Source organism: Rhinichthys klamathensis, unplaced genomic scaffold (genome assembly GCF_029890125.1).
Source record: "Rhinichthys klamathensis goyatoka isolate OS25496 unplaced genomic scaffold, OSU_Roscu_1.1 h1tg000482l_1, whole genome shotgun sequence".
Classification (NCBI taxonomy): Eukaryota; Metazoa; Chordata; class Actinopteri; order Cypriniformes; family Leuciscidae; genus Rhinichthys; species Rhinichthys klamathensis.
Window position 1 is genome coordinate 250,879 of NW_026606969.1, and position 27,329 is coordinate 278,207.

The following is a 27,329-nucleotide window of genomic DNA, read 5'->3' on the forward strand; positions in this document are numbered from 1 at the left end:
TTCCATGTCATAAATATGACTTAGCCTAGTATTTCATAATTTCTACTTTTTTATGCATTAAAAAAACTCTTTAAAAAAATGGTATTAATTTTTATGTCGTAGCCTAATTAAGATTCCATAGTTAAGGCTGGATAAATCGCTTACCTGATCACAGACAGTCTCCGCTCTTGTGTAGCCTAGTAAGTCATCGTTGATAGTAAACACGGTTGTCAGTCACAAACACTGACTAAGCGAATCTCTTTTGGGGGGAAAGCGGGAGGCGCGTGATTGGCGCGCAAATCACTTCCAGTCAGAGCGCGCGCGTGGGAATCATTTGGTCTCGCGCGCAGCTTCACGGACGCTTCCTCATAACGCGCGTCCATAAACCGGAATAAAGTACTGCTAATAACTACCTTTATTTGGATGTCAAGTGAATATCAATGTCTCCGTCGAGCCCGCTGCTCAGATCATCCTGATATTCCTGAGAAATGCCCGTTTACACACGGCGCCACAGGTAAGAGAAAGCTGACTGGATTTCTGACGTTTCCAGCGAACTCGACGGTTGTGTGTTGTTACGCAGTTAAAAATAGCTTTAAAATTAGTACGTTCTTAATTATAATTAGCACATTAAATGTTACTAAGTTAAGTTAAATGTAAAAATGATTCGAATGATGCTTTATGGAGTATGTTTTTGTGAACTCTTGATATAATGTCTTGAATGTGTATGTTGGATAAGACTACAATAATTAACGCTGCCTTCACTTTCTATAGGAATGATCATTTCCTAGTTAAACAATAGGACATGAACGCCCTTTCAAATAAAAATTTGAATGCGATAAACTCGTAATCAAGACTTCAAAAGTGGGAAGTAGGACATTTCCGATAACACGTGATCAGTTCGATCCATGTAACGCGCAATTCGTATTCAGTTATCCCTTATTTCAGACTGAATAAATGTAGTGTGAAGAGAAAAATCTGTACATATGTTGTTGAATGTTATATAATGTAAATATGTCTATCACATATGCCTTGTGTAACATAAATTACATTCATTAGGGCGTTGAGTGGTTTGGCAGTCATTGGCAAATTCACTTTATTGGCACGTTATGCAGTTGAAGATTTGGATAATGTGATTGGTTGTCTTTCATTATAATTGCACTGTATATAGTGCATATATATTCAGAGATAATCTTTTGTCGTCAGATAATGCTTTTGTCACAGTTTTTCTTTAAAAATAAATAAATATGGAAGGATCACATCTCAAAATCGCATTGTTTGTAATGTATGTATTAGTGTGTGTTACAGCTGTGGATGAGATGTAATATAGCAGTGTACAGTGCTCCCACAGCAGTTCTTGAGTCAAGCATGACATGCAGAGAAAATGTAGGAGTGGGAATGAACAGGATTAACATAAATGACTTTTTTTTTTTGTGGGGAACATCGTCTCACACCTTATCATAAAAATTCCAGAACTGGGATTTTCAGAGTCACATCATGTGTGAGGATGATGTAGATCAGGCGCTCAAAAAATACTGAATTCTCATACTATAGCTGGATTTACTACTTCTGATAACGTAGAGTGGAAAATAGCCAAATATACATTGAGAGAGTTAGCATTAGGCATACATTTATATTTAGTGGTGTTTGCCATTAGCCTGTTTAAAACCAGACCATTCTCAGTTGTAGGGATGTAACGATTCACTCATCTCACGATGCGATACGATTGATACTGGTTTCACGATACGATTTTCTCACAATTTTTTTTAACAAGTGAGATTTAAGACAAAAGTGTCCCTTTTATTATTTCTCAGACAAAATGCTGCACATTTCTTTTTAATTTAAAATATATTTGTAAAATAATAAAACTACATTAAAAAAATTCCCTTCAAGGTTGTTTCAACTCAGTCTTTCTGTCTGTTTGGTCAAGAGGCTGGACACTGGTACCTTCGCACACTATGTAAAAAACTGTAAAATTAGTACCAGATTGACAGGGGTTTTACACTGTAATAAAGGCAAGATTCTAATTTTGTTATAATTTGTATCATTACACTAGTAAGAGTTAAAAAAACACATTTAGAGAAAGGTAGTAAAATAAATATAGCAGTGATCTCCGTGGCTCTCGCAATTGTCGTATTAATGACTTTTACATGAAAACGGAGGTGACTGGTGCTTCTCACGGTGGTGATTATTATTAGTCTACGGAAAGTCAAAATGCCGCCACACCTCCGATTTGAGTCAACGTCAACATCTACGCTTGCCGTCGCCATGTCTACTGTTTGACGGCGCGTGCACACCAGTCGGCACACACTGGCGCGGCGCGAGCGGAGCAAACCGAGCGTTTTCAGTTCATTCCTATGGAAGTTGAGCTTGGCTCACACAGGATCAAGTTCCATGAATGAAGTGAAAACACTCGCTAGCTTCACGCCAGTGTGTGCTCGCTGCTATTGTGCCTGTAACGCGAGGTTCACAACTTCACAGTAGGCTATACAGTAAACGCGCCCTGCTGTTTAAAACGTGTATCGCGATTCGTTTAACATTTCAACCGACTTGAATCGTCACACATTTTTATCGATTTTCAACCGGTTGCGAGTGAATCGTTACATCCCTACTCAGTTGTAACTTAGGCAAAGCTTCATAAACAAATCATTTCCAAAGGGGCGTCACCAACGGACGTAGCTTAAATGCCTCTGGGCGCAATTGGATAAACCTAAAAACCAATCAGAGCGACGTTCGTCTGTTATAGAACAACTTGAATAAACGAGCAGACACTGGTTAGCTACTTGCTCTACGTTTATTTAAAATTAACAGCAAGACAACTAGAAGTGAATGTGCTTTCCATTAAATAAATCACACACAGTAAACAAAACCTTAACAAAAAAAAACTTTGCAATGAACTTTGCAATTTAGACGCGCAAACTGCGTGCCGGTGCGGTGAGACGTACAAAAAAAGCCGTGAAATCTCGAGGCCCACAGAGAAGGAAATGAATAGTTGAATAAAGTCGTTATTTTTGTTTGTTTTTTGCGCACAAAAAGTATTCTCGTCGCTTGATAAACTTAAGGTTGAGCCACTGTAGTCACTCGGACTATTTTAACAATGTCTTTACAGGGCTCGAATTTCGGCGCGGGATTGCGGGTATTGCGCATAACTCTAATCATTCCCGCAGGTCTCCCATTTATAATGCGGGAAATTCCCACAATCGTAATCCACACAGATAATAAAATCAAATCATTCTTTTAACAACTATCTTCCAGACGCAATTTTACAAACAGCGTGAGTGTTCAGCGGTGCCGCGCGCGTCTTCTATCTCTTCTCATAATGTGTTGTGCAAGGCAGGCATCAAGCGCTGCGGCGATAATACACACTCGCGTTTGGGAGTCGGGACTCGGGACCATAGACTGTAAGGTCGGGACATCACGGAATATTCACTTGCACAATCGGGCCAGCAGTGCCTCGTGACTGAAGTCTTTTTAAGTCTTTACAGTTTAAACATTCAAGCGATTTTAAACTAATCAGTGCTCGCGCTCTCTGAGAGATTATTTTCTATGCGCACATTCATAGAAAATCCGCCTCAAAAACAGCTGGCCAGTAACTATTTTTCGCGGATTATATTGCTTTAACACGCAAAATTGTCAATTTCGGTCTTTGTGAGTAGGCTATACTCTAAACATAGTCGGTTTTGTCCTTAATAGGCCTAAGCATAAAACGCATGCCAGTATAATGAACACATGAATCCGTGCACTAGCTCTTAAAGTGACGGCAGCCATATGTGTGTGTCATTAATTTTGTTGTCAAAACAACAAAAGATAGCTTTAAGTTAAAGGAATCAGGATTAATAGCCTATCTATTTAATTTATTCAGGACTAAAATACTACCCAGTGTTATTTTCCATTTGGTTACTTTATTCAGTTTCTGTATATGAATACTAGTGTTAGACCCATTGAAAAACTTTTCTCTTTAATTGTCTTTATTTGTATCTTTATTCTATTGTATTTATTTGTGCTACTTTTTTCAATTTAATTGAACAATTTAAATCAAGCTTCCTTGTGATGTGTAAATTCTTAACAACAATATTACCCCATTGGAAAAATGCAATGAGCGCAAACATTTAGGCAAGATAAATGTAATAATTTTGTTTGGAAAAAAATGCTTTTCCCTTTCTCCCCCTCAAACAAAAAAAATCCCCCCCATGAGAATCATCTAAAGGGGGATTTCCCCCCCATTTTCCAAAACGAAATTCAGGCCCTGCTTTAATAACGCCAGTTTCGATCCCTTAGAAGCCTATGGAGGAGTGAGACAGCTCTCAGATTTAATAAAAAATATCTTAATTTGTGTTCTGAAGATGAACGAAAGTCTTACGGGGTTGAACAACATGAGGGAGAGTAATTACTGACAGATTTTTCATTTTGGGGTGAACTAACCCTTTAATGAGATTTATGATGTTCACCTGTCAATTGCTACTTGCCCCGTCGTATCGTCCAGCAGATGAAAATAATGCGACTAATCACTTCAACAACACAAGATTTGAGGAATCATTAATGTCTGGAGCTAGCCTGGTCCTTCCAGACTCTCGTACCTTTCATTTGTACAGAAAGCCTGGTCTCGCTCCATTGACAAGCGTTAACTTCCTTGAAGGCGGGAAACTCTATTGAAGTTAAAACTATTGGATCTGCCCAGAGTCACTCTGGATCTGCCACCAATCGCTGACATTTGGTCGTGACGTTTGACGACTCAAACTAGCGCATGACATCAACGTCATCGTTCTCAGCCACTCCCTCTGTTCGCTGATTGGACCAATAAAAAATTGATCAGAGAAAACCAAAGAATATACAGCAAACCCAGACGTAGTACTGAAGGAAAATGAAAATTGAGCGGAAGTACGTAGGAGGGCAAACCCTGAGTAATAGTTTGGTCGAGGTTGTGCTGTTAGTGTCATGAATGACTGCAGGATTCTGTCCTACTGAAGGTCAAAAACAATATAACAATGATTCCACCCAAAGGACAAAGGCTATGATCATTGATGGCCTTCCTAAAGCGGCAACTCCATCAGTCTTACAGGCTTGATTGGCTATCAATCACATTATCTCTGGCTCGGTGGGAGGGTTGTCATGTCGCTCACCTAGTAGTGGAAGAATCTCTCTGGATCTTCCTGCGTTTTCAGCTGTGTGGGTCTTTCTTGACTTGATTTCGGTTTTCTATCTTCCTCTGCCTTGACCTTTGGGCTCTTTGCAAACTTTAGTGACAAATCTTGTAGAAAGTGTGACAGCGGATCCATAATTTTTTCTCATACGTGTTCCCCTGTGTATAAGTCCTCACTTGAATGAAATATCCTTTGGGATTTTCACTGTTGTGTTGTAAGCGGCTAAACTTCTGAATCGAGGTTTTCCCGTCAGGTCGGAATCACCATAATTTCATAATGTTGTGATGTCTGTCTGTGTTCCCCCTGTCTTTGTGCATTTGGTTCAGTCCTGTTCCCTGTTTTTCCGCTCCTCGTTTGTGTTCATGTATACCACGCCCCTCGTTTTCTTGTTTAGCTTGTTTGCCCTTGTATTTAAGCCCTGTGTTTCAGTTCAGTCCTTGTGAGTTCTTGTGTTGTTACTGTCGATGTTGGTTTTACTGCGCCTGAGTCTTGTTCTTGGTCTGAGTCTTTGTATTGTTTTCAGTTTATGGAATAAAGTGTGCTGCATGTGGATCCTGCTTCCTCCTTGTTTCTGCTGCATCGTGACAGAAGAACTCACCAAAGATGGATCCAGCAGTTGCCAGCAATGGAGTGCTAATAAGAATGCTTTCTTCAATGTTCCAAGACGGACAGCCGATAGAGTGGTATGTGAGGGACTTTGTGAATTGCTGTCATCTGGGATCCTTGGATGACACCCAACTCTTGGACCTGTTTTGGAGCGGGCTGGATGCGGATATTGCTCAGCGGATGCCGGACGACTATACCGGCTGGACCCTAGAAGGGTATATCGACCTGGCCCTTTACTTGAGCGGTTCAGCTTTTACTGTGGGCTTGGCCGATGAAACACCCCGCAAGCTCACAGTACCCCCTGAGTCAGTTCATGTCAGCCCCGTCCAGCCTGAGTTCCTTCACGTCAGCCTTACAGAGACCGTCCAGCCAGAGACCGTCCAGCCAGAGACCGTCCAGCCAGAGACCGTCCAGCCAGAGACCGTCCAGCCAGAGACCGTCCAGCCAGAGACCGTCCAGCCAGAGACCGTCCAGCCAGAGACCGTCCAGCCAGAGACCGTCCAGCCAGAGACCGTCCAGCCAGAGACCGTCCACGTCACGTCTGCCCAGCCAGAGACTGATCACGCCACGCATGCGCCGCCTGAGCCCTCAGTGACCGCAACACTGGCCATTATGGCCACAGCCATGTGGTGTGTGTGGGCTACGCACACACTTGAGCCGGTGTCCGCTGATCCTGCGCCAGAGCCCGCTGATCCTGCGCCGGTGTCTGTTCCTGCTGATGACCCCATGGCTGCCCCTAAGAAAATTTTGGGGGGGGGCAGTAGGACCCTGGATGGGACTGTGAAGGCCGCACCCCCATGGCCGCCCGAAGGGTCTTCTCCGCCATGGCCGCCCGAAGGGTCTTCACCGCCGTGGCCGCCCGAAGGGTCTTCACCGCCGTGGCCGCCCGAGGGGTCTTCACCGCCGTGGCCGCCCGAGGGGTCTTCACCGCCGTGGCCGCCCGAAGGGTCTTCACCGCCGTGGCCGCCCGAAGGGTCTTCACCGCCGTGGCCGCCCGAGGGGTCTGCTCCACCCTGGAAGCCTGAGGGTCCGACAGCTCCGCCCTGGATGCCCGAGGGTCCACAGCCTGCTCCGCCCTGGTCACGCCCACAGCCTGCTCCGCCGTTGCCTCGCCCTCAGCCTGCTCCGTCGTGGAAACGCCCACAGCCTGCTCCGCCCTGGCAGTCTGTTCGTCCTGCTCCGCCCACGTTCCATGGCCCAGGTCCGCCCACGTTCCATGGCTCATGCCCGTCATTGCAAGGCCCTGGTCCCGTTCCCTGCGCGGACCTGGCCCTCCGTCCCTCCCCCGGGACCGCCTCCGCTCCACCACCCTCCCGAACTGTCTTGTTTCCTGTTTTGTTGGGCGTCGGGAGCCGCCCATAGAGGGGGGGCTATGTTGTGATGTCTGTCTGTGTTCCCCCTGTCTTTGTGCATTTGGTTCAGTCCTGTTCCCTGTTTTTCCGCTCCTCGTTTGTGTTCATGTATACCACGCCCCTCGTTTTCTTGTTTAGCTTGTTTGCCCTTGTATTTAAGCCCTGTGTTTCAGTTCAGTCCTTGTGAGTTCTTGTGTTGTTACTGTCGATGTTGGTTTTACTGCGCCTGAGTCTTGTTCTTGGTCTGAGTCTTTGTATTGTTTTCAGTTTATGGAATAAAGTGTGCTGCATGTGGATCCTGCTTCCTCCTTGTTTCTGCTGCATCGTGACACATAAAGAGGACAGCTGAGAAATAATGCCTCAGATTGTGGATAGTTTTGTCTACAGTGTTAGAGAGCACTGATGTCTAAATTTAAAGTCCCCCTGTAGCCAATAATTGTATCCCTTAAAACTCATCTTTGATCACCAAAATAACATATTTAAACTTTTAAACTCATTAATCTGAATTCCATTTTTAATGGCTTGATTAAATTAATCATCAATTTAAACATCGAATCAATTCAAAAATGAGAAGAGAAGTATTTTGTGTTGTTTTTGAAAGTTGATGTATGAAATAAAGCTGCTCATAATTTTCATGATTTATGATTTATTCACGTTAACCCAATCGGGTATGCCTTTAGTGAATGCAAACAATTCAATTCAATTTTTTTCAATTCAAGTTCTTTATTCAGTCATGATGTTATTACAGACACAATATTAATCACATCAACAACAAAATAATAACATTCAATGCTGAATAGGAGCATGAGGAAGACCTAGTCTTATAATTTCATGCCCCTTTTTTCAATAATCTTAGTTGACACAAAACAGATGGCTCGCCGTTTTTTTATTTTATTTTTTTATTTATCGAGGTAGGCTACAATATTACTTCACATCTAAATAATTAACAATTTCAAATTTGTCAAACCTTGGTTCTTATGCTTCACTGCCTTCGTATTTTCTAAGAGCCTTTTTTTATACATTTTTTTGAATTCAACAATCGTGTTACATGTTTTTTGCACAATGTCCAAAGAGTTCCATAAATTGATCCCAATTGCAAGAAACCCTTTTTGTTTTTGTGAGGTGCGTGAATATGGTACACAAAAATTACCTTTTCTTCTGTTGTTACTGTCTGTAATTAGCATGAATTTGTTTTGAATATGTATTGGCACCAAGTTATTTTTCACTTTCCACATAATTTGTAGTATTTTAAATTTGACCAACTCTTTTAATTTCAAGGTCTGCAATTTTATAAACAGTTTGTTTGTGTGGTCTCGTAAACCTTTATAAGTCACAATTCTTATCGCTTTCTTCTGAAGTAAGAAAAGCCTTTCTGTATAACTGGTGCAAGCATTACCCCACACTTCGATACAATATGTTAAATATGGAACAATTAAGGTTATGTATAGAAGCTGTAATGAAGCTTCATCCAATATGTGTTTAACTTTATAAAGAATACCAATATTTTTACTAACTTTACCTTTGATATGCTCAATATGAGGCTTCCAGCTAAGTTTGCTGTCTAGGATAACTCCCAAAAATTTGATTTCTGAGACACATTCAATATTTACATTCTCAATAACTAATTTTGTGCATCCCTGTTTTCCCTTTTTTCCAAAAACCATATAATTTGTCTTATCCCAATTTAGAAACAATTTATTATAATCAAACCATTTTTTTAATTCTACCATTTCCTTTTCAATAGTGGCCATTAATTCATTTAAATCTGTCCCAGTCTTAAACACAGTTGTGTCATCAGCAAACAACAAAAAATTCATGTCTTTGGAAGCCTCAAATATATCATTAATAAATAATATAAAAAGTTTAGGGCCAATTACTGAACCCTGGGGAATTCCGCATACAACAGTTTTACAGTCCGAGTTATAGTTTTTAAATTGAACATATTGGCTTCTATTACTTAAATAGCTTTCAAGCCATTTATATGTCTGACCTCGTAATCCATAGTGTTGTAGTTTTGTCAACAATAAGTTGTGGTTGACAGTGTCAAACGCTTTTTGTAAATCCAGGAATATACTCACAAAATACTGTTTTTTGTCCATTGCAGCAAGAATTTCTTCAGTTAAATGAATTAGTGCAAGGGAAGTTGATCTATTGGATCGAAATCCGTATTGATAGTCAAAAAGTAAATCATTTTTTTCCAAAAATAAATCTAATTTATGAGTAAACCATTTTTCTATTATTTTAGAAAACTGCGAAAGTATTGAAACAGGTCGATAATTATTAAACTCATGTTTATCTCCTTTTTTAAAAATAGGTATTATCTTAGCAGTCTTCATCTTTTGAGGGAAAACACCTGAACTAAAAGAAAGATTGAAAATATAAGTTAGAGGTTGAAGTATGCAATCTATAGTTTTTTTTACAATGCTCATATCTATTCCATCACCATCACAAGATGTTTTAGTTTTGCACTTTCTCACAATATCTAAAATTTCAGTTCCGGTAAATTCATTGAGAAACATTGACTGTAAGATTCTACTACCTCCTGTCGCACTACTACACCATTCTACATGATTGGATTTTTCAAGACTTTTCGCAATATTAGGTCCGGCATTGACAAAGAAGGAATTAAACTCACTTGCAATATCTGTTCCATCATTGATAACCTTTCCTTTGTGCTCAAAATACTCAGGTAAATTTTTACTCTGAGAATTTGGCTTCATAACCTTATTTAAAATTTTCCAAGTTTATTTAATATTGGTCTTGTATTCATATAATTTGTTTTTATAATAATCCTTTTTTGCCTGACGCATTATAGTTATTAACTTATTCTTATATCTTTTATATGTAATTTCATGATTACTAGACTTATATTTTATAAAATCACGATATAGTTTGTTTTTCTTTTTACAGGCCTTCTGTAACCCGCTGGTTATCCATGGTTTTTTGTTAAATTTATTCACTTTACCCATTTTTAAGGGACAATTTTTATTATAAAGGGTTACAAATATATTCAGAAAGACCTCATAAGCATTATTAACTTCCTCTACAAAAACTTTGCTCCAATCTTGGTTAATCAAATCCTTCCTAAATGAGCCTATTTCCTTCTCCGTCCGAATTCGAGTGTATTTAACCTTATCAATATCACTAAATTTCTTCCCAGTTTTTAGGCCACAGACAATAAAAACTGGTAAGTGATCGCTGCTATCACATAATAGCAGACCACTATGGAAAGTAGTGTCAATATTATTGATAAAAATATTATCAATCAATGTTGAAGTTGTTCGTGTCACTCTACTGGGTTGTGATATCACTGGAAACATACCTCTGCTGTACATTTCGTTTAAAAAATGATGGGTTGCTGTAAGGCCTTGAGGATTCATTAAATCAACATTAACGTCACCACATAACCACATGGTCTTGTTTAACATTGTACAATCTATAAGTTCAGTGAGTTTGTCTTTAAATACTTCTACATTTGAGCCTTGTGCTCTGTACACACAAGCAATAATTATTTTTTGCTTTGTTTCCAAATTAATCTCCACTGCCACACATTCTAGAAGACCTTCAATAGCCACAGACATCCTTTCAACAATCTTACAAGTGTATGTTTTTTTAACACACAATGCCACACCTCCTCGTTTTCCCGGTCTGTCAACATGATACAAACTATATCCATCAATTCCCAAATCATAACCTTTGACCGCATTTAACCATGTTTCAGAAAAGGCGATAATATCAAACTGACTTTTTAATGTATTTAAATAATCTATAATTTTATTAAGGTTTGTATAAAGACTTCTACAATTAAAATGGACAAGTGAAAGATTATTGTCTAGTTTAACATTAGAGTTGAATTCGTCCTCACTATAGTATTTGCACGGAATTAAGTTATGATTGTACACATGCCTTTCTGAATCCAAATCTACATCCAAATCATATATTTTATATTCCCCATTTTCTCTCATCTCAAATGGGTTAATTTGTTCAGTCATAAATCGTTAATCAAATGTTCAAACATAAATACACAAGAACGAAACTCAATGCGCGACAGTTCCATTTTTCTTGAGCCAGCGCCTTTAAAGTAAAAACTTGAAAACTTGAAATCAGTACCTTGTGCATGCATTCCCTTCTTGGTTTCATTGTTCCAGCCATAATCTTAATCCGTAGACAATACAAAACCCCCTGAGTCTTTAGCTTGTAACTCCAGTTGGATGCTTATTTTCCAACAATGATTTGACAGCGTCTACAACGTGGCACACCGACGTCTTCCTTCTACTACGGGGACTAACAGTTTGCCAGCCAGCTGCACATAGCGTTGTCTCCAAGTCTGGTTCCTCCACAGGTAGATCCATTGTGATGCCGAACTCAGGTAGGCCTCGCACAGCAGCCGCTGGGTTTTCAAAAATCTTGGCATTACCGTCTTCACAGAAGATTTTCAATTTGGCAGGGAACAATATGCGGTGTTTGATCTTCCTCTCGCGCAGCACTTTACGCACACCATTGTATTTCCCCCTTTCCTTGTAAACAGCTGGAGTAAAATCTTCGTCGAAGTAGATCCTGTTACCATTCACTTGAACAATTTTCTTCATCCACGCTGCCTTAAGCACACTCTGTTTTGTGGCAAAACTTTGAAATAACACCATAATAGACCGGGGACGCTCGTGTTGCCCAGGCCGCTTTGGCACGGATATCCTGTGCGCGCGCTCAATGCGAAGCTCTACGGTGACACCAAGTTGTTCCTGGATCAGATTCGACACAAAATCAATCATATTATTTCCCTCACTTTTCTCGGGCACTGAGTAAATCCTGATATTATTCCTTCTTGAGCGGCTTTCCAAATCTTCACATTTTTCTTTGAGTAAAGTTTGTTGCTGTAACATGTGAATCATTACTCGCGTAATGTTCCTCTCATTGTCCTCGCTATCAGACAGCCTATGCTCAGCAGCGTCCATTCTTTTTTTAATATCTCCAAGTTCATTTCGTAAATCACTCACTTCTTTCCTCAGTGCCACAAAATTCCCCGACGTCTCAGTACGAAATGCTCTTATTTCGTTAAGTATTTCAGCCATACCAAACGCGGCTGCGTTGCTTTCCTCAGTCCCATTGTCAGGGTCAATTTGTTTGGTTTTACTTTTTGGCTTTGTCATTCTCAGTTTTTCAGGTCAAAGCCCTTTAATGGGATGTTCTTCTAGTGAAAACACCACGTTTTGTCCCAAAGAAAACAGTTATAGTCGCAGTATTCACTTCAGTTTAAACAGAGTCATTTACCAGCCATATACTCCGGCGGCCATCTTTCGGTAGGGGAGGGGCCAGAAGGAGTATAGGAGTACTATAGGAGGGGCCAGAAGGAGTTTAGGAGTACTCCTAGTGGTAAGAATTTTATCTTACCACTAGGAGTACTCCTAAATCGCACTAAAATATTTTAGCTTGGGAGTTTTCTCTTAAAAGTTATTCACAACGCCTTTCGAGTGTTGCACGGTGCACCGATACTTCAAAAGTATCGCGATACTCGGAAATGAAAAACTTCACGATACCTACATTTATTAGTATCGATACTTCTAAGAATGACCGCGTTCCAGATTTGTAAGAGAGTATTGCATGTTGGTGTGTGCAACGCACGCTTCCAGTGCCTCCCTATGGACGTCTGTGTTTTTCTCCTCATGCGCGTGTGACAGGGCGCGTGAACTGAACGAGCGCAGTGAGAGAGAGAGCGAGAGAGAGAGCCCCGGTCGCGCTCGCGCGCACTCTCTCTCTGCGTAGCCAGGCGAAAGTATAAACAAGGCTTCACCGTCTCTAAACTAAGCGCTGTCTTGCTCTCTCTCTCTCTCTCTCTCTCTCTCTCTCTCTCTCTCTCTCTCTCTCTCTCTCTCTCTCTCTCTCTCTCTCTCTCTCTCTCTCTCTCTCTCTCTCTCTCTCTCTCTCTCTCTCTCTCTCTCTCTCTCTCTCTCCCCCGCACATATTAATCAAAATAAATCGACACGATGGTAAGGTCGGGTGACTAAAATTTCATGTGGAGCATTCGGAGTTTTTTTATTTATTTTTTTTTCTGAATTACCGCTAGGAGTAAATTGTGGTAAAATACGTTGCCTTATCTTCTCTGAAAAGCGTTCCGCACATTCAGCTGACACAAACCACACTTTAAATAAACGAAAAAAACTATCCAGTCATGATATGTTTTCTGTGATGACACAAATCTTGTGGGATGTCCTAACCGCCGGGATAATCACACAACGCGCACACGTCCGATAATGACACATCCAATTCGCGAACTAATGACTCATTTGAACCGATTCATTTTAATGAATGGTTAAAACAACTGATCTGTCTGAATCGGTGTATAACTAATCGCTAACACTTTTTAATAAGGTTTCATAAATTACATAAAAAGTAGGCTACAGTTTGCTTACTCAAGTGTAAGTTTTTAAAACAAATACCCCCCCCCCCCCCCCCCCCCCGGCCTACTTTTTTCCACACAGTGCTATCAGGAATCGATAAGAGAATCGTTAAAGAATCGGATCGATAAGCACGTCAGTGGCATTGATATTGATAAAATCTTATGTTTCTTATGATAACTGAGATAATGCTGCTAAATTTATTTATTTTTTTACCTTGAATGTCATTGCTCTAATTTTTTATATTTTTCATATTTCATATTTTGTTCAAATGGTTAATATAGCCTATATGCTGTTCATATGTTCATTTATTAGTGTGTTATATGATTAGAATGTTGTCCCAGTTTTAAAATAAAGCACAGCAATGATATTTGAGTGTTTCTCCCTTTTCAGGAAAAGTATCGAAAAAGTATCGAAATCGCAATTCTTGACTTGGTATTGGTATCGAAACAATAATTTTGGTATCGTGACAACACTACGCCTTTCAGACCTACTCTTAGTAAGGAAAAATGACAACTCCTAAACTAAGAGTGAGTCTTCGTTGCTATGGATGACGTCACTTCTCATGCACGAGCTTCCTCGCAATGATCACGGTGATTGGTTATTAGATGACAGGGCCATTATGCGGAGCATAACACAGACGCAACAAATCATGGAATTACGACATCTAAATATGTCTGTGTCCTACACAAAATAATAATAGTAATGTCATCGAAATGCATAATGACATGTTTGTGCCGGCTCCAGTGAAGTGTAATTCTAAAAAGGCAGAGAGAGAGAAAAGTCGTGAATTAAAATAAATTAAATCAAGGTAGCCTAATACCCTAATGAAAACCTCCACTTGCCTAATAATGAAAAACAACACTTGCATTAACACTTGCTTGGTTAATTGACATCCTATCAGCCTAAATAGACTACTTAAAGCAAGGAATTGTTGCTCCTATTGAAGTAATGTAATAGTTGAATGACAGTGAATTATGAAGTCGCCAAAACGGGAAAGAAAGCCCAACTGGACGCAGGATCAGTTACTGCTGCTGGCCCAGCTGGTGCTAAAAAAAAAAAAAAAACCTTAATAAAAGTGAAATTCGGCACTGGGATATCAAGCAAAACTAAGCGTGAGATGGGAGAGGATATGTCTGCAGATCAATTCAGCATTCCCGCTTGTGTCGCGGACCCCGGACGACTGCGAGAGGCGCTGGTGTGCGCTACAATCCTTTGTGAATAGGTCTTAGTGAGTTAGGAGTCCTCTCGACTGCTTTTAAGCTGTCCCAGACTTTTGTGCTACTTTTAGGGCTAAAATGCTTCGTGAATTACTCTTAGTGAAAAAAATTAGGAGTCCTAAAGTTAGGAGTGACACGCCCATCATTTTTAGGAGTTGCTCCTAAATTCGCCAGTTAGGAGCTACTTTTAGCCTTAAAATTCTTTGTGAATACGGCCCCAGATGTGTATCATTATATTGGATCCATGCAGGTCTTAAAGTGACAGCAACCTAATATTAATGTTAGTCAAACAACAAACGAAAACAGAAAACCACCCACTGCTTGACTGAATAACTTTTAATATAAAATTCATTTATAATAATAAGTCCTGTCATATTATTAATTTATGTTTACCGTTTTAGTTTTCTTCCCGTGGTATCGATTCAGTATCGGTATCGAGGTATTTTAGTCATAACATTAATATAATACATGTAAACGTTTTAAAAAGTTTTCCAATGAGGAGGCGGCTAATCTATCTAAGCCTTTATATTATCCTCGCAGAGCATCAGTTATGCTAAATACGATATAACATTAATTTAATAATAATAATCGCCTCGCCTAATAATAATTTAATAATTGAAAATGGCAAATCCTCTTGATATAGCTGATGCTTTTGACGATATCTCTGGTTATTGTCATTACACAATATCATCGTCCATCGTCACAACCCCAGCACATATTAGTGTGATTTATATTCTGTGAACCAATCTACCAATTTACATTCAAGGTAATCGTGACCCCTGCAGTCACCAGATGGGCGCCCACATTATAGATGAAGCAGCTGCTGGCTTGTTTGTTCTGACTGATTAAAAGTCATGTGCTCGCTGGCACAGGTGCATTATGGGATTCGGAGTCGGTGTTGTCATATTTGATATTGGCTCATCTCTATCCTCTTGCATTTTCATGCATCTAGAGAATGTGCGTGTCCTTACAGACGAGAGTTCAGGCCGTGTCTTTAGATATGTGTGTGTTGAGTTTGTAGGTTTTCGGGTGAACGTAAACACAGATGCTCAGTTTGGATAGTTAGTCCTTAATGAGCAGATCAGGCTGCTCTTTTTGGGCACACAAAAAATAATGATCATTATTGGTAGGCTATATTTTCATATAAACATGCATTATTACTACTTATCACTATCCACACTTTTGCTGGCAATGAGAATCAATTTTTTGACTGTGTCAGTTTTCCATTGATTGGACTGTAGTTTCATCTAGCATGTTTTACCCAAAATGGATGCTTAAATGAACAGCTCGTTAAAAAATTACCATTCTGTCATCATTTACTCACCCTCATTTCGTTCAAAACCTGTATGCCTTTCTTCCTTCTGTGGAACTTCACACTTGGCTAGGGATATTATCGTTAACTAAAACCAAACCATAAAACCATTTTCATTATTTGAAACAAAATAAAAGTTTTTTTTTTAAAGAAAAGAAAAAGAAAGTAAACTTATTCAGGGCTCAACGCTAAGGACTTTTTTTACTGGCCCGGTCAAACAAAATTTTACTTGCTTGCCAAAATGTTCACTGGCCCCAACACACAAAATTAATAAATAAATGAAATAAAATAAAATAGGCTTAGTTATTGTTTTAGTTGTTTTTGATCCATGTGACCTTAATAAATAAGGTTATGACACCAAAAACTACTGGCCTAATTCATAAGTTTTTAATATTGTTAAAGACAGTCAGTATTAAAATAAGAACAAATTACAAATAGTGTATGTGCAAAAATGGGTTAAAATCACATTACAATCTGATTTGAGATTGTAATGTGAAAAATGATACAAAAATGATTTTATTTTTAAATTCACTGAATTAAAAATGAAAATAAATACAAACAAAAGCACTGACTAATTAACCTACATTTGATTAGGTCTACCCCATTACAATAGTCACTTTACAGCTACTGCTATCATAAAAATACACTTACTTGTAGGTTTAAAATTCTACAAATGACACATTTATTGTTCAACCAAACATATTTTAGCAATATGTATATTTTAGTCAGAATTATTGCGCTCCGTCTGCGGCGGCGCTCGTTCACGGAAATCTGTGGAGTTTGATAGAGATTCACTCCTGACCGCAAAATGGAAATATTTGCACGAGTTTCTAATATTTACCTGTGAAATGTAGGTTATGCACTGTGGAAAGAACAACATCTCAAACACATTACACAAGCCGCTTTAAACGAACGGTAAACATGTAGTTTGTAGCGAGGTACTGTATTATTGTTATGGAAAGTAGGGATGACCGAATATTCGGCCACCGAAAATTTTGGGCCGAAAATGGCCCAAAAGGGCATTTTCGGTTTTCGGCCGAAAGACTTTCATCACCAAAACAATACGGCCGAAATGTTGTGATGACGCGAACAGAAACCGCGACCTGCGCGTTCTTGTCTGAAGCAACATGTCTGCGGTGTGGACGTATTTCAGTAGATCTGATGGTGCGTTCACACCAAACGCGAATAGAGCGTCTGCCGCGAATGATTTCAATGTTAAGTCAATGTAAATACGCGTTTACGAGCGTCTAGAGGTCCTGCGGCGCGAATGAGGCGTTTTGGGCTGCGCGGTAGACGCGAATTTAAATAGGCGAGCCTTAAAAAACACGCAAATGATCAACTTACGTTTCAGCTAGTTGCCAAGGCAACATTTCATTTTCATTTAGTTTAACTTTAAATAAATAACAAATAAAAAATAATAAAATCTGTACAGACATATTTAAAAGCATAAAAAAAAAGACAAAAATGCTTTAACTAAAATGAAAAAGTGAAACAGAAAATATAAAGATATAATCAGGGGTGCACATAACTTTTTCAGTGAGTTACTCAGGTGAGTACCAGGAGATGGTGTTTGGTACTCACCCCATATGTAGCCTGGTCTTAATAAGTGCAGTCCTCCTCAGTGTAGAAGCTGTCAATCACAGTTGTCAATCATGACGTCACATTTCCGTTTTTATAGCATCAAATAACTAACTAAAGACCAAACTTTAAAAAAACGAACACTTAAATTTACATCAGCGTGAAAAAAAACTACCTAAAATGACAGAAAACATCTTTGGAAAAAAATGTATTTGAAGTGTAATTTGATTGTTTAGTTCATTAGACTTCATGGTGAGGATTTTGAACAACTCGCTATAGCTGTGTCAGCCGGTATTTTGTCAGTCAAAAATAGTCGATCTCCGAATGCAACTTAACAGGGAGGAGAGTAAAGATGGAAAGCTCCTAAAGCTTAGTTCCATATAAATTCACGGATAATTTGTTGTTTTGTCGTAAGTGAAAAACAATATTGACCTTGTATTTGAAAAAGGATCCTCATATAAGAAACAATACTAAAATTCAGAGTCAGTTCAGTTCGCATTCGGAGATCGACTATTTTTGACTGACAAAATGCCGGTGTTACTGTTCTGGCGGACACAGACACAGTGAGTTGTTCAAAATCTTCCTTTTTAGTAAACTCTGTGTACACAAACAATGTTCTCAATGCTCGAGTTCATGTGTAGAGCCCCTGGTGATACTTCCAGCAAAGTTTCATGTTGGGTCGAACCTTCTTAGTGTTTTAAAAATATCGATTTTTGATGCTATCATATACGTGCCCCTAGCTCTCCCATTCAAAAGGCAATTTAACCGAAAACGAAAATACGGTCAAACTTAAAAGTGGCGTTTCCATTCTAATTATGCTTTTAAATGAAAGTTTGCCTCGGGTAGATTAACAAAAAGACCCTAGGTTGCATTTTGGCGACACGCAAAGGCGCTTAATAACACAAGTGGCATTACGCATTTCTGATTTATGTCGCGCATGCGTACCAGTTATGTGGACCCCTGGATATAATGATTCTAAAATAACACTGCGCTTGAGTTTAATGAACAAAACATTTTTTACCATTTTTTAAATAGATATTTTGTGTTAGTTTTGTCAAAAATGTTGAACAGCAATTGATTATAAACCATTACTTTTAAGTATGCCACTTGAAATTGCATGAAATCATCAAATTAACATTAAAACGAGAGCGTGCAAATCACTTATATAAAGCTTGAAGGATTCGGAGTCTGTATCGGCTGCAAAAATCCTGATCAAAACATCCCTAATATCATGTGTTCGTGATAAAGTTGAGAAAGTATTGATTCTCACACACACATTAGTTGGATGGGAATATATCACGGTCTGCATGTTGCATACGGGCTAGTCACTTATATGAACAGTGTCAGGACTGAGCATCTGTCGTATGAGCTAGGCAGGCGGGGGTCAAAGGTCGTGGAGAAGTTTGCTTGGTTTTCTCGCCTGACTACGTGAGTCATATTCACTTGCTCTTTTAAGCAAAGAAACAAGAAAGTGCTGAAAAGCGTAAGACAGGACATTAGATAAAGCTGTCACATGATGCCGAAGCCCACACTCTTTTCCCTTTCCTTTCGCCCTTTTCATGTCAACTTAAACTCAAAAGTCACACTTGCACACATTCAATTTCCTCAGGCACTGGCCACAATCTGCTGCACACTCCTGTCGAGCCGGAGGATCCGCTGGACGGCCCGTGTGTGTGTGTGTGTGTGTGTGTGTGTGTGTGTGACCCGACGGCTGCGTGATTGTGACAGATTGCACAGATATGGCTGGATTTCTTGTGCCATCTAAACGTAGCTTTTGGCTACAGAGATACGGCCACTTTCATCACATCGGCTACGTTTAATAATCCGTTAGTAATCGGATTGACAGCTCAATCGTACAATATGAAAGATTTTTGTAATAAAATATCCAAAAATCACTTGCACAGTGTGATATATTTCCTTCAGTTGTGTACTTACAATATCCCAAAAGTTCCCAAAGATTTTTAATTTCAGAGAAATTCCTATTTTAAATAATGGCTCGTCCCTGTTCACTTGTCGCTTGTCAATGACATTATCCCTGGTTTCCGCTCGTACTGCCGTAGTAACCATGGCGACAGTTTTTGTTTCATTCAAACAGTATGGATAATGGGAAGCATACTTTGGGACAAAAGGAGAACTAAAACGAGGATCAATATCAGCGTGGCTAGTGGTGCACGATATATCGGCCGCCGATATAATATCGGCCGATATGGTCAATTTTTTACACATCGGTATCGTTCCGATGTCGAAATAGGGCCGATGTGAACAGGCCGATAATCATTCCTGTGTATTTGACGTGTGTGTAGATGTGAGTGTGGGGGCGGGGATGTTTGTTTTTGCACGAGCGCATACATTACGAGCGCAAGTCCTGTCAGTTTAAACATCAAGCGCAAGAAGACTGGAACTTGCGCGCTGTTTTCTGTCAGCCTTACTAAGGCGTATTTTTGTCCCGCCAAAGCCTTATTTGACTGATGAGTAGGGGTGTAACGATACACAAACCTGACGGTTCGGTTCGTCCCACGGTTTTGAGGTCTCGGTTCGGTTCGGTTCATTTCGGTGGGGTGGGGTGGGGGGGTTTAGAAAGCTAAAATTGCTTTTATTTTTTATTAAACAGTGCTTTGATGAACAAATTGTGTCCTTGTCTTTAAATTAATTCAATTACAAGTAAACGTTTCTCAAGGATAACAAAATTATCTGCTAATGCTGTAAACTACAGCCCTTACTTGCACATTACTATAACATTAAAGGGATACTCCACCAGTTTTTCTTATTAAACTATGTTATTCCCTTAACTAAGACGAGTTGATACATACCTCTCTCGTCTCAGTGCGTGCACTATATCGCTCTGTATTGCCGCAAAACTATGTTAGCACTTAGCTTAGCCCATGCATTAAATATGGGCCAAGCAGAGAAGCGACCAAACACTTCCACGTTTTCCCTATGTAAACACAGTTACTCGAGTAGTGTAACTTGACCTGGGCTGGTGACACAAAATAAACCGTTGCGCTTTTCTAAGCGTTTAAAATTGATGACTATATTGTATGGCGGAATACCATAACAAGTGCTTTTGAGCACTTCGACTTGGCGCAATAATATCTTCACTTGTGAAAAGTCCTCTCACCGGCTCCCGCTTCCTCTCCCCCTCCCTCTGACATTTCCGTCAATACAACCAACGTGACTTTTACTACCTGTGCTATTAGCAAACTGCAGATCATTTGCAATGGCGGACTTTGTAGATGATTATGACTTCTTTGTAGCAGACCCAGAGCCATATCTGTTTGAACCCGAGTACACGGAGGAGGAATTAGCTCTTATGGACCGTGAGAGGCAAGAAAGATATGATCCACACGAGAAAGGGGTAGTTAATTTTTAACACCTTTAATAACTGGTTGGACCACATTTGAAACGAAATTAATTTATAGAAATAAAACGCAGTGGTAAGGACAGAGCAGTTATGGTGTGTTCACACCGAACGCGAATTTAATTATTTGCGCGAGTGATTACATACAAAGTCAATGCAAAGACGCAAATAGACGCATCATTCGCGCCGGGCGTTGCGAATGATGCGAATTGGGCGACGCGTTTGCCGCGAATGTCTTCCGCGCAAGTTGAAAAATTTGAACTCGAGCGAATGTTAAAGCGTCTGACTAGACGCGATAGACGCGTATTTGACGCTCTATTCGCGTTCGGTGTAAACACACCATAATGATGCCCGGGTGTTGGCTGTTGAGATGGTACAACAACGAGGTTGTACTTGAAGTATATCTAAGCACTGCATTGCAATACTTGCATTTTGCCCCGTCATTCTCGATTTTAAAGCGCTCCCACGCTGTGCTTTTCTTTGCCCGCTTCATAATAGAAAGCTGGTCATGACTACTTCTTGTGGACATTACAAATGTCTGGGAGCGCTCTGGCGGTCTCTTGTGGTGCAAAAATGTATTACAACTAAATTCAATGCACGCCATTGACGCCACTTAACCGAGCAAAATGTTTCACTCGGTGACGCAATTTTTAACGGTTAATCGGTTAATCGGTTAACCATGGACACCCCTAATCTACATTTACTTCACTACTTTGGGCGACGTTCCTCTCGTTACTTTATTTTAATGCAAACATGTTGTTAAATGCGTAGTTTATTCCAAGCGCGCTCTCTCTTTTTTATGGGCATGAGCGATGCTCCATTCACAAATGAATCACTCTTTTGAGTCGATTCTGTTCAAAGACTTCATCAAACAAGTTGGCAGATCTGTCTAAATCGGTTCGCGAATCAGTTTGAATGATCTGTTCAGTTTCCTCACGCATTGAATCACTGAAGCGCTTTAATTCACACTCGACACGCAGTCGTAGCAGGAAGATTTAAGAAGATCAAGGGCGTTGGATGAAGTGGCCGTGGACCTACAGTTCAGTCTTGAGAAAGCAAATCTGCAAATGCATCATATTTTTGCCAGCGATGAAGATCTTTATTAGTTGAACATCTTCGTATGATGTCTGTGAATGAATGATTCCACAGGACGATACATTCTAGTTCATTTCATTCAGGTAATACATTTTACAACCAAACAGATTATTACTCGACGATAGCACTACAAGTATGATGACATTATCCGTTTTTTGGACATATACATTCATTTATAGGCTACATTAAATAAGCTACCATTGTCCACAGTTTATGAAATGAACACCCGCCATCCCGCGGTAATGTGTGTGTGTGTAACGTTATTGCGCAGTGGCATCACACGAATAGTTTTGATTGAAACTAATTTGTTTAAAAAGTAGGCTTTTGCAGTAACAAGGCAGGTTTGCAAAAAATCATTATGACATTATTTTTTTATCTAACGAGCATCTGGTTTGGCGATGCAAAAACGGACTGTCGTGCTTATTGTTTTTTTCTTCTTAACTACCGGTAAGTTAGGCCTATGTTAAAAAAAACGATGAAAACATGTTACTTGTTCAATTAATAAACCGTTTGTTTGATGACAAATCGCTAAAGATGAAATTGGCCTCCCTTTCTGTCATTGTGAGTGTGCGTTTTTTTTATTTTTTTTATTATTATTTTTTTTAACGATAATCGACTTTTCCTCCTCGATTTTCGAATGGCATTTTTGGCAGAAATTCACATCCCTAGTCCTGATAATGCCAAATGTCTGATGTTACCAGTAAAAAGTGTCCGACATTATTTAAAATATATATAGTCAGAGTGAAAGAGCGCAAGCATATATTTATCTAAAATACTTCTGTATTTCAGCTTCAGAATCATGAATATTGTTATTCTGGTGTCTCTATTGTCCTGTGCTTTGGGTTTCCAGCACCAAGTCCAAGTCTATTCATTCACACACACAATGTAAAACCAAATTTTCAGGCAATTAATTATTTCCTCTTGGATTCACACTTACCCGTTTCCTGAATTTTAAAAGCTTCTATATAGCATTCTTAAAATAATTGGAACAGATATGCAAAATATGCCAACTTATGTATTATTTATTTTGGCTTCATATTTTTGTTGTGTATTTGATGCACTTCTTGCCGGTTTAAACTGTTAAGCTTCAGTGATTCCTCAAAGTGTTTGTTGATCTGATCGGGAACAATCATATTGATACGTGAGAGTGAGAGAGTTGTAGTTATGGATTATAATACATATTGCATTTTTTTATGCACCTGTTATGCTGATATGATATAATTGTTGGCGTTTGCAAATGTTTAAAATAGTTAATTGTTTCATACTTCACTCTGGGTTAGTATATATTCCTGTGCCATTGAGCGGCAAAATTGTGCACCAATGTTATATTCTTTATTCATATCATAGCATGTCTTTCTTTAGCAGATTTCTCATGCACGCTCAGTGTGTCGTAAGCATGCATTTTGCTTCCCTAGTTGAAAAATGGCAAGAGTCAGACCCTTCTGGATGAACCATCTGGATGTTGGATATCTCTGAAGACGTTTCTTGTGCTTTCATCCTCCCAGCGAGGTGCATTTGGGGGAAAATAAAGTAAAGAGAAAGCAACTCCAGAGTAAGGCATAAGTTTTGCAAAGCTATTTCTATTAATTACATAATGTGTAGATGAGTGCTGGAGCTGTGTTTCTGGGAAATGACTTCCGCTTGATTGGGAATAGCTTCTGTTTGTATCCGCTGCTGACTTGTTAGGCCGGTGTTTGAAAGGTATGTTGAACAGTGCATTATAGCAGATTTCACCAGCCTAAAGGGTAAATTATACGTCTGTCTGCTCTCAAAACCAAGTAGTTCCCCTCAAACGGAGAGTATTGCTCTGAAAAATATGATTTATGCCATCTGTGATGCCCACTGGGAGAGGAAGTTTGGTGACAACACAGTTTTTTTTAGTCTGTTTCACTGGTTCTTCAGGCTATTGTTCCATATGTGTAGCTTAAAGGGATAGTTCACCCCAAAATTAAGATTGTCATCATTTACTCATCCCTGACCTGTATGGATTTCTTTCTTCTGCTGAGCACAAACGAAGATATTTTGAAAAATGTTGGTAACCAAACAGTTGATTGACTTATATTTTTGTCAAGTCAAAGTTTATTTATAAACAGGGGTGCACATAACAGGTGCGCATGCGTGGTAAACACGTTTACTTACTGCTAGGGCTGTCACTTTACGTTCGAAAATCGATTGCACAATCGATCGGACCAAACAACACAAGTTTCGAAAACGAAAATAGGGAATCGATTTTAACGGACTTTATTTATTTTTTTAAATGTGTTTTAGATGGACAGATCAATACAGCACACAGAACATGTAGGATGTTGGAAAATTACAATGTCTTTTTCTGTTAACCAAATGCTTTTAAATATTCGCTATTTCTTCAATGCAAGTGAACAAGCGCACCGTTATTTGTTGTGTAGTGACGAGTGTGTTTAAGTACGCCAGAAATGAGCAGATTCTGCAATACGCTGTATTTAATATATCATGAGGATCACGAGTTGCGTATTTGCACTAAATCCGCACAGATTTGGCTTACACGAACTTCCCCAGCAAAGTGAGTAAACACAGAAACACGCCGGATTGGCTCGTGATTTGACAGCGTTTCCCGCCACAGTTCATTTTTACCCGCATTTGGCGGGTCGAGGGAGTTAATCTCAATCCCTGAATGTTGCGCTCCTGTTTGTCATTGTGCTGAAACTTCACGTCAATAAATCATCAGGAATATTGCTGACTTGTGCGTCTCAAGCGCCTCTTTACGCTCGTCCTAATGCCTGTTAGGTGTCCGTGGATTTGCCTGTATTTGGTGATGAAAATGGAAACGCCTTTAGACATGGAAAATCTATTTTACAATCGATTCAATGAACACTTATGTCTCAAAAATCGAACAGGATTTTTTCACAAAAGTGACAGCCCAAGTTACTGGTGTAGGATTTTTCTCCATCTCTGGTAATAAAGCAATCATGATTAGGGCACGATATAACGTTTTAGCATCGATATCGCGATGCTAGGAAAATAGTGACATCACAGGATGTGCGATGTCATGCACGTAAAGCGATCTTAGTTGATCGGTTTCGGTTCGGATTAATTGCAAAGTTTCCCATCATGGAGTGAAAGTTTAAGTATCAATTGCATGTGTTTTTAAGTCCTGTCAGTTTAAACATCAAGGCCAAGAACAAGACGCGCTGTTTTGAAGTGATCTCTTCTTGTAAACTCAGAAATGTGGATTTGGTCCTTCCTTGGTGTTTGTCAGAAAACAGTAGGTAATTTGTCCTGGGATTTTTAAGCGACTGGTGGGAGAAAAACACTGACAATCTTGATTCAGACCGCAATAAAATCACAGACTACGAGACTAGCCCTGTAAATGTTGAAAATACCTTACGACCCCATGTGAAACAATTAGGGTTTTGATGTGTTATGTGAATGTATTGTACCAGTCAAGCCAGCAGTGATAAAACTAGTGAACTTATGAGATACTTTCAAGATAACTTAACATTAACTAATTCATCATTTCAATAATCAGCATGAAGAGTAAAGAGATTCATCCCCAGTTTTCTCTGGGAGTTGGTCAGTGAGTCTTTACATTATAACAAAACATGCTGTTTTTCTTACATAAGGATTAATGAAATGAAATATGCGAGATGCTAAAAAAACAGTATGTGACAACATAAAATGACGTGTCTATTTAATTCTAATAATCAGAGGGGGTGGAAAATGGTTATTAAAAATGCATTGACTTTAGCCACACTAAATCATGTCTAACGTTCTAAGTGGACCTTATAATATAAAATGATGTATAAATGCATGTATGAAATGTCTCTTGTAAGCGACCAGGAGCTGAATACACTGACTGTCAAAAGAGCCAGCGCTTCAACCGTTCAGAAGACTCTTACAGTCGTTCTGCTGAGCGAGTCGAAGCGTGTCTTTTGACCCTGTGTGCCGATCGTTTCAATGACCTGCTTCATTAACCGGTGCTCACAAACGCGAGCATATTACTCCTGTTTTAATGTCTTCACATTGGCTCCCAGTCCGCTCTAGAATTGACTTTAAAGTGCTTCTGCTTGTTTTTAAATGTTAAAGGGATACTCCACTTTTTTTGGAAATAGGCTCATTTTACAACTCCCCCAGAGTTAAACTGTTGAGTTTTACCGTTTTTGAATCCATTCAGCCGATCTCCGGTTCTGGCGGTACCACTTTTAGCATAGCTTAGCATACATCATTGGAGTTGACAAGACCATTAGCATTTCTCAAAAAAAAATGACCAAAGAGTTTCGATATTTTTCCTATTTAAAACTTGACTCTTCTGTAGTTACATCGTGCACTAAGACCGACGGAAAATGAAAAGTTGCGATTTTCTAGGCTGGTATGGCTAGGAACTATAATCTCATTCCTGCGTAATAATCCAGAAACTTCACTGCCGTACCATGAGTACAGCAGGCGTAATGATATGACGCAGCGCCTGAAAATAGTTCCGTTGTGTTGACGGAAGGTGGCCTATTTTCAGGCGCTGCGTCATATCATTACGCCTGCTGCACTCATGGTACGGCAGTGAAGTTTCTGGATTATTACGCAGGAATGAGATTATAGTTCCTAGCCATACCAGCCTAGAAAATCGCAACTTTTCATTTTCCGTCGGTCTTAGTGCACGATGTAACTACAGAAGAGTCAAGTTTTAAATAGGAAAAATATCGAAACTCTTTGGTCATTTTTTTTTGAGAAATGCTAATGGTCTTGTCAACTCCAATGATGTATGCTAAGCTATGCTAAAAGTGGTACCGCCAGAACCGGAGATCGGCTGAATGGATTCAAAAACGGTAAAACTCAACAGTTTAACTCTGGGGGAGTTGTAAAATGAGCCTATTTCCAAAAAAAGTGGAGTATCCCTTTAACATGGCTTCGCCCCCTCTTACCTTTCAGACTTGTTGTGTGAACTAGGGATGGGAATTTTTCAAAAATATTGTATTCGAATATTTGGGCTCATAAAAATCTAATATTCGTTTATTTAAATGACGTTTAACGAGAAAGCCGTTATTTTTTTAAGTTTAAGTTTTTTTTGTCACCATTTCTGAACAAGCTTCTAATTAGGCAATATACACATCAAGCTTACTATATATCTTAAGGTTTTCTTTTTGTTGAAAACATTAAACAATATGTTTAAACAAAAAATATAAAGAGCAAAAACATTTGAGCTCAAGCAGCGCGAACGGAAAAAAGCACAAATAAAGCAGACTGCGCAGTTATCGTACAGAACATACATGTGCACTCGAGTCAGCATATGGTTATCGTGTTGTTTATATTGTTTCATGTTGAGAAAAAC

The 27,329-nt window shown here is 39.4% G+C and overlaps 1 protein-coding gene across 1 annotated transcript in view; it reads left to right on the plus strand.

Moving 5' to 3' along the window:
• Positions 1-285: 285 nt before the first annotated feature.
• LOC130072191 (gamma-aminobutyric acid receptor subunit pi) overlaps positions 286-27,329 on the plus strand; it is a 117,832-nt gene continuing 90,788 nt past the window's right edge. The window contains exon 1 of the mRNA XM_056237204.1: positions 286-493. The gene's annotated coding sequence lies outside the window, so the exon portion shown is untranslated. The remainder of the gene's footprint in view (positions 494-27,329) is intronic.